The following is an 8058-nucleotide window of genomic DNA, read 5'->3' as shown; positions in this document are numbered from 1 at the left end:
GAAGTAACGAGTCATTTGGCCATCTGTCTGGATGGGCCTCCTCCGCCGAGTCCAAGGGACTGTCGCCACGAAGCTTCACCCACATATCTCCAAGAACTTGCATCAAAGCTCGAGGCCGGGTTTGAGAAGCCAAACACCGCCGAGCTTCCTCCAGTATCGACGGAGAAAAGAAGACAGGAAGCTCAGGGAGCATCCGCCGAAGACGCTGACAAGGATGGCTCGGGTCGAAAACGGCCATGAAAGCTCGAATGCCGTCAAGAGAACACGGCGTAGGTGGAACACGACTCTTGCCCCCTACGAGCTCCATCTGCACCCCTCCGCTCAGTGTATCCAATAATGCATTCCAACAACGAGTTGAGCCGAAATGCATGAATGGTACCTCGCGGAGTTGAGCCATGTGAAGAGTCAGGCGACAATCCTTGGACACCGCTTGCGAGGCCCGAGTCCGTAACGTCGCCAGCGGGAGTGTAAGAGCGCTGGGAAGTGCGACCACAGCCGGACGTGAATCGGTCGAACTCGGCTGAGAGAGAATCGATATAACCGGGAGCCTACTCGGCGAAGGAGCAGCCGGAATGGACTGAGCCGGAGCTGGATCAGGAGTCGACGGAAGTTGTCCATGCTTGTGGTGTCGGTGCGTCTTGTGATGCTTCTTGTGCTTCTTGTGCTTCTTGGATCGCTTCGACCGATGACCGGTAGGACTCGACGAGGCACGACGTTTCCGATGCTGCTGCTTCCCCGAAGCCGGCGCAGAGGCAGAACTCGTCCCGTCACCAGAATCCTTCGATGAAGGCCGCGAAGAGTGGCGATAACTCGGCGGCAAGAACTCATCGCTCATCTCGTCGTCAGAACCGAAGATCGCCGCATGAAGACTTCTCGCTTGGGAAGAACGACGAGCATCTGCGGTCGCTGAGTCGGAACCTGAAGGACTGCCAGCCGAGTTCTCTGATAAGGAAATGGGATCCAAGAGCGACCCAGCGGCAGGATTCGTCGAGCCGGTGGACGGTACAGAACCATCACCAGGCCCTAACACCTCGTCGTCAGACGCGTCGAGATCCTCAAGCAGCTGAGCAGTCACAGTGCGGGCGGTCGCAGCAGATCTCCGGATAGGGCGCCCAGATGGGGACGTCAACACGGCCGTGGTCACAGGGAGAGACGGTCTGAGGACACTCACGGCCGGAGTCACTAAGTCAGTCGGCGTGGTGGATACGCTCAGACCCCGAGAGGGCGACTGGGAGCGTCCAACCACCGTTAGCACGACGCTGAGTGGTGCGCTCGACTGGGGCAGCCCAGCGGAGATGGGCGAAGTCGAGCCTGGGGCACACACGCTCGTAGCCGGGACAGGCAGTGAAGCCACGACATCGGATGAAGATATCGGCGGTGGGCGAGTAGCCGCGACTGACGAAGTCACCGGAGGACCAGAAGACGAAGAACCCGCCGAAGTCGTCGAAGCAACTGCAGGAACGCTGTCGGCGGGCGGCTCAGGCAACTCAAACTCAAACTCAGCTTCGCTCGAAGCGTTGTCGTCGTCTTCAGAGCGAGCAGAGACAGCGGGCTGAGTAGCAGAACTCAGCTGAAGGGGACGAACCTTCTTCCGCCGAGTCCGACGACGGGACTTTCCAGAGCGAGGCCTTCCTCCATCGGATACAGTAGCTTGAGGTGAGCTTGAGTGCAAGAGGGTACTGATAGCCTCGTGTCCATCCTCTCCGGGGAGTGGACAAGCGTACGGTTGAGGCGGATGCGGCGCCGGTGCACGATGACGAGGACCTGCAGCAGTGGGAGACTTGGGGTTGGCATAACGCCGAAGCCGCTGAGTCGAGGTCAAGTTTGCCAAAGGCGCACGGTGAAGCTGAGCAAGAGTCGGCTCAGCCTGGGTTGTCACCGCCGCTGAGCTGACTGGAGCCGCAGCCGAGTCTGCCAATGAAGTCGCCGAAGACGCTTGACTAGCTGAGGGAACCACACTAGGACCAATAATGGAACTCGCCACTGGAGCATCTCGGCGAGGATGGACAATCAACTCCAACCGCCGAGTTTTACCAGCGGGGATGTTGAGAACCTCAGGAAAGCGAGACTCCAAGACACGACACAGCCGGGCGTTGAGGAGAAGGTCGGACGGATCAAGCCCAGGAACTTGCAAGCCACCGCCAGCAGCAGCAGCCATGTGAGGATCGTGCATCGGAATAATACCATTCCGACGGATGAGCCGCTTCTGTCGCAAGATCACAGCCCGCTGCTCAGCGATCACCGACTGAGCGTGCCGCAAGGGTTGAGTACCGGTGGAGCTGTACAACCGCACCGACTCCTGCAGCTGTTCGAAGTGCTTGGAAGCAATGCCCTGAAGAGTGACGAACGCCGCATCCCTCTCAGAAATGGATCGGAGAAGGACGTCGATCTCGGCGTCCCGATCCAAGACTTGCTGATGGTGGAGCTGGGCCTGACCCAACGCAGCGTCAACCTTGCTCTGCTCAGCTGCGATGGCCCGAGCAAGTTTTGCCTCACTCAGAGCGACAGCCTTTCGCAGCGACGCGAGGAGATTAGCCGATTGCGTGGCAGCAGCCTCCAATCGAGACACTTGCTGTTGAGCCGACGAGAGCTGAGCTGACAAGTCGACATTGCTGAGAGCAAGCGAGTCCAGTCGCCGAGTCAGTGCGCGGTTCTCCTCCTGAGCAGCTTAATTGTCAGCTTGGAGATCGCCGATGATCTTTGGATAATCAAGCGCGGCGTAGTTGCCTTTCAAGATATCCAACAGTTCCCCCGCGGAAGCAGCATGCAAAATCGCTCGCCGCTGCACGGGATCGGAGGGCTCCACGGAACGAGTAAATCCGTAAGCCATGAGCCTCGCCAAGAAGGTCAATTCTTCTCGGCGATCATGCCCTTGCTCGTTAATTCTGGCCATGAGGGAGTCAAGACTCACTGGAGCAGCCGAGCTTGGCTGATTGGTGTCGCCCGAAGTGGTGTCGCCCGGCAAGCTCGGTGGACCAAGAAGGCGCACGCGAGAAGACTCTGCCGACTCCGCGTCAGACTCATGGGAAGTTGTCAAGTCAACCAGCCCAGCTTCATGCCGGTCGCTGACCCCACGAGTACCGACGGGTCGAGGAATCGACTCAGCTGGCACGCCTTCACCTCGACGAGGAGTTGGAGAAGAAGGATGGTGCCACGGGTTGTGCTGGAACAACATGCGAAGAGTAAGGAGCTGCCAAGTGAGTAACAGCGGAAGCAACGAACGTACCAAAGAAGGTGGTGGGGAGCCGCGAGACGTCATCAGCCGAGTACGGACCAACGGTGGCAGAACAAAATGAAGGGTTAAGACACTCACCAGCTCGGCTCGTATCATAACCGGGGCAGTTGTGGTGTAGGGATTTCCAGATTCGAACATACGCCGACCTACTTTAGGTCAAGAATCGGCTCGGTCTGATAACCCAGAGCTTAGGAGCCAAGGATCACGGTAAGTACTCGGCGATCTGTCCGGATATGCTATCCGGACAGCCGCTGAGCTCAACGGTCGCCGGAACTCAGCTGAAGGGTCGGTAGAGATCCGAAACGACTACATTTCATTAGATATTTGTATGAGAAGCATATGATTAAGTAGGGGGAGCTGAAAGGGCTCCCAGAAAGATAACAGAGCAGAATTTTCCTAGTCCAAGACACGTGTACACTTTTCCGGTAAGTCCCTGCATAGGGCTGGATTATGCCTGCCGTCAATACTCGAGAGGCATAGCTTGTAGGGTATTGACTGGTAGCGCCAAGAGATTAGGTCGGTCCGGGTAGGACAAAGTCTTGCTACGCGCGAAAGAAAGTCCCGCATACTCAGCGGGCCGGTACGTCGGATAGCCCGGGTGCCGTAACACTTCTAGCTGAGCTGCCTCTGCGCTCGGTGACCTGTAAAAGCGCTCGCGCGCCGTCGTCCATCCTTTGGTGGAGGGCACAGGGTTGTGAACGAGCTCAGCCGAACCAAACTCGGCGGAGCCTCGGAAGTGATCTGACTTGGTTAGTCGGAACCGAGTGGAAGCGAGCCACTCGTCCGTCCCGGAAGGGCCGGACCGCGAGGGGACCACCCTCTGCGCAGGCCATACAACCGCCGACCTAACTCGGCGATTCGTTGTGGTTTGTGTAAGGAATCCACATCTGACGATATTTGTGTGTTCTACTACACCACAAAAAACTGCGACGAAGGTCGTGTTACTGTGCATACCTATTGTAGCTGTGTATACAGCTGGGACTTTACAGTTGCAGATGGAAGTATACGCCCGTTAGTGTATAGTGTTAACAAAGGGGGTTGTCACCTTCGAGGTTTCCTCCTTAATCCCAAAGTGCTCCGTGGGAAGACGTTCTCTAGTTGCTTTCTGTCATCTAAGCTGCTCCTTGCCCTACGGATTGCCTGCGCAACGTGTCAGGTTATGTTACTGGTGAGTATGCTGTCATTGCGAATGGCGAACCGATGGAAGATATTTCCCGCTTAGTGGGGGGAGATAGAGAAGCAGAAGATGAAGCGAAAAATGATCCGAGTACATCCTTTCGGAGATCGACACGTGTTCGAAGACCGAATGCTCGACTATCTGACTTTGAGCTGGACATTCCAGCAAGCCTAGTCATACAGGCGGTGAACGAGGTGCTGGAGCCTACGTCGGTAGCCGAAGCTCTGAGTGCTCCAGATGCGAAGAAATGGATTGAAGCAGTAGAGACTAAATACAAAGAACAGATACGAAATCATGTTTGGGAATTAGTGGATCGTCCAGCCAGGGTGAAAATCCTGAAGAATAAGTGGGTTTTCGTCAAGAAGAGGAACGCACTAGGCGAAGTGTGTAGATACCGAGCACGGATCACTATCAAAGGATGCCAGCAAGAACTCGGTATCAACTTCTGGGAAACCTACGCTCCTGTGGCTAAAGCTGAATCAGTAAGATTTATCCTGCTGCTGGCGCTGTTCCTAGGTCTACTGTGTCGTCAAGTGGACTTTGTCACGGCCTTTCTTAATGGACCATTAGATGGCGTGGACATTTATATGGAGCAGCCCGAATACTTTGACCATACTGGTCGTGTCTGCAAATTGCAGCAAAGTCTCTACGGTTTGCGCCAAGCGCCTCGCATTTGGTACAGAACACTTGATAAATATTTACGAAAGTGTGGCTTTGAGCGTACCAAAATGGATGCCGGTGTGTATGTGAGAACAGTGGGAGAAAACAAAGTATACGTGACGGTATACGTCGACGATCTTTTGATCGTTGGAACTGAGTCCGACATTGAGATGGTGGTGGCAGAGCTCAAGAGTGAGTTTAAAATTAAGGACTTGGGTGAAGTGAAGCACTTCTTAGGGATGGAGATAACTTACGTGCCCGGGTGCATGCTGACGATTTCTCAGAAGAGCTACACAGAGAAAATTTGCGTTGTAAGATGAATAAGTGCAAGCCTGTCCCTACGCCTCAAGTGAAAGGAAACTTCCCTGTGCCTGGCAACCCGGATGTGGAATCGGTGTGTGTGAACCCAGACCCGGATGTGGATTACCGACAGATTGTTGGCTCGTTGCAATATCTGGTGCAGTGTACACGCCCGGATATAGCCAACGCTGTTCGGACGCTAGGAAAGTTTCTAAATTGCTTTACAAGAGAGCATTACGTGCTGGCAAAACGGGTGTTACGTTACCTGAGAGGAACGTCCGACTATGGTCTCATATGGACAAGATCTGAAAAGCCGGATCTGCAGTTTGTGGCGTATGTAGACGCATGGAGACCTCCAAAGAAAGAAGTGCAGGTTGTGGCATATGCAGACGCAGATCTAGGAAATGAAAAAGATGATCGTCGATCTGTGACTGGGTTCGTGCTACAAGTAGAGGGATGTACGTACGCGTACACAAGCCACAAACAGCGCCTAATAACGGACGATACATGCTGTTCAGAGTTTGTTGCAGCTGCTGAGTGCTGTACGATGATAATCTGGACACACAATCTTTGCAAGGAATTAGGACTTCGTCGCAAGATGACGATTCTCTACGATGATAACCAAGCGGCGATTAAGGTGATCGAAGCAAATACTGGGGACTACAAAGTGAAAGGAATTGATCTCAAGTATCACAAGATTCGTGATTACGTTGAGCAGAAAGAGTTCGTTTTGGAGTACTGCCCTTCCGAGGACATGTTGGCGGACATCCTGACCAAACCCCTCGGTCCGACCCAGTTTCGAAAGCTACGACAGCTTTTGAATGTTATGCCGATACCTCCTACTCCAGATGCAAGTGATGAAAATTGACAAGCTGTATCAGTCGCCAGGAACACGAAGTGGGAGTGCGACGAAGGTCGTGTTACTGTGCATACCTATTGTAGCTGTGTATACAGCTGGGACTGTACAGTTGCAGATGGAAGTATACGCCCGTTAGTGTATAGTGTTAACAAAGGGGGTTGTCACCTTCGAGGTTTCCTCCTTAATCCCAAAGTGCTCCGTGGGAAGACGTTCTCTAGTTGCTTTCTGTCATCTAAGCTGCTCCTTGCCCTACTGATTGCCTGCGCAACGTGCCAAAAACGAACGTTTGCCTGTGTTGCTCTTAGTATTGGCTCGCTCGCGGACTTGCGTCGGTCGATTTCTGCGCATGTCCTTGCCGCGGTGACTAAGCCTCAAGCCTTGACTGAGCCAAGGACCCTTGAAGGATCGATTTCCTGTCCTGTTAGAATCGGGAAACTGACAGATCCTGTATCGTCATAATCTGGCGAGTGCTAGATGGAATGTAAATCTCCTAATACATGTAAATGCCTCGGCATGTGGAGTTCACTCCTTGCGCTCCAGGATGGAGTCCAGGCTGGACTCCAGCTCATGGTCGCCGGGCGTGATGACGCAGTGCTCGTGGCAGAGCGCTCTCGCGTCCGGCTTGAAGTCGACAACTCGACCCGAGTGCAGCGACTTGCCTTTTGTATTGGAACTGGCAATTTGCCAGCGTCGTCTGTATGGTGCAAAATTTGCACCAACCAACTTTTGCACTGCAAAAGTCCCGTCCTGAAGCTAAATTTTTGGCGTATCGGGGCTCAAACTCCCGCAATGCGCCGTCGGCGCTCTGTTCGACGCGCAATAGCACACGTCACGGCGCAGCGGGCAGCACGCGAGCCTGCCGGCCTCGCTGCGCGCCACGCGGGCGTGGGGCCATCGATCGTATTTTCTGCTTTGAATTGGAATCCTGCTGCTCATGCAATGCCAAGCTGGTCTTGTTAGCAATGCTACAACTAACTTAGCGAGTGACTGCAAAGCTTGGAGCTGCAACTACATGTACTGTAGTGTCCACCATCTCAGTGTAAAGGTCGGATGCTTAGACAAAAATTGCCTATATCGTCACTCGTTCCAGCGGAGGTCAAGCGGATTAGAGGCCGCGCGATGCTCAAATGTTGGTGATGGCAGCTATTATAATTGAAGTGATCAAGAATCGATTATTCCTGCAACTGAAGTTGTTGGCTGTTGTGCTGTGTTCGAGTCTTGCCGTCCAAGGACCATTCGTCTGACCCGAAGCTGCAGCTTCCTCCACTTTGACGTAACACAATTCCAACGATTGACCTGCAACTCATTCCCCACAGGCGAAGGACGATAGTTCGGAGCTCGGCGACCCAGAATTCGACGCCACCGACTCAAGTTTTCCCTCCACTTGTTTCCAACTATCAAGCGTGAGCGTAGGTCGGCTTGGCGAATCCAACGGCTTTCGCGTCCAGAGCCTTCTGAAGTCTGCCTCAAACTCTCCACCTCCATTGACCCAATGAGTTTATTCCAACGTACAAGCTGATGTTCGGTGGTCTTCATGAGTGGATGCAGGTTGTTGCTATCGTCGAGATATTGTAACACAAAAGCCGCGACGTCCAGAGGAATCACGGCGATTGAGCTGTCGCCTGCAGTACAGGCTTCCAACGTAGCGACAAGTGGTCTCAGTGCCTTCCGACGGCTGCGTGTGCGTCTAAGACGACGTACTGAGGCTGCTTCCAAGTCGAATACGTAATTATCCGTCCGAACGGGGTCATTGTGTGTAAATTTCGAGATTCGCCACTTCCTACGACGCTCGAACTGCAGGTCGCTAGTCATTGCCGCCCATTCTGC

Source organism: Phytophthora infestans, genomic scaffold (assembly GCF_000142945.1).
Source record: "Phytophthora infestans T30-4 supercont1.42 genomic scaffold, whole genome shotgun sequence".
NCBI lineage: Eukaryota > Oomycota > Peronosporomycetes > Peronosporales > Peronosporaceae > Phytophthora > Phytophthora infestans.
This window is presented reverse-complemented; position numbering follows the sequence as displayed.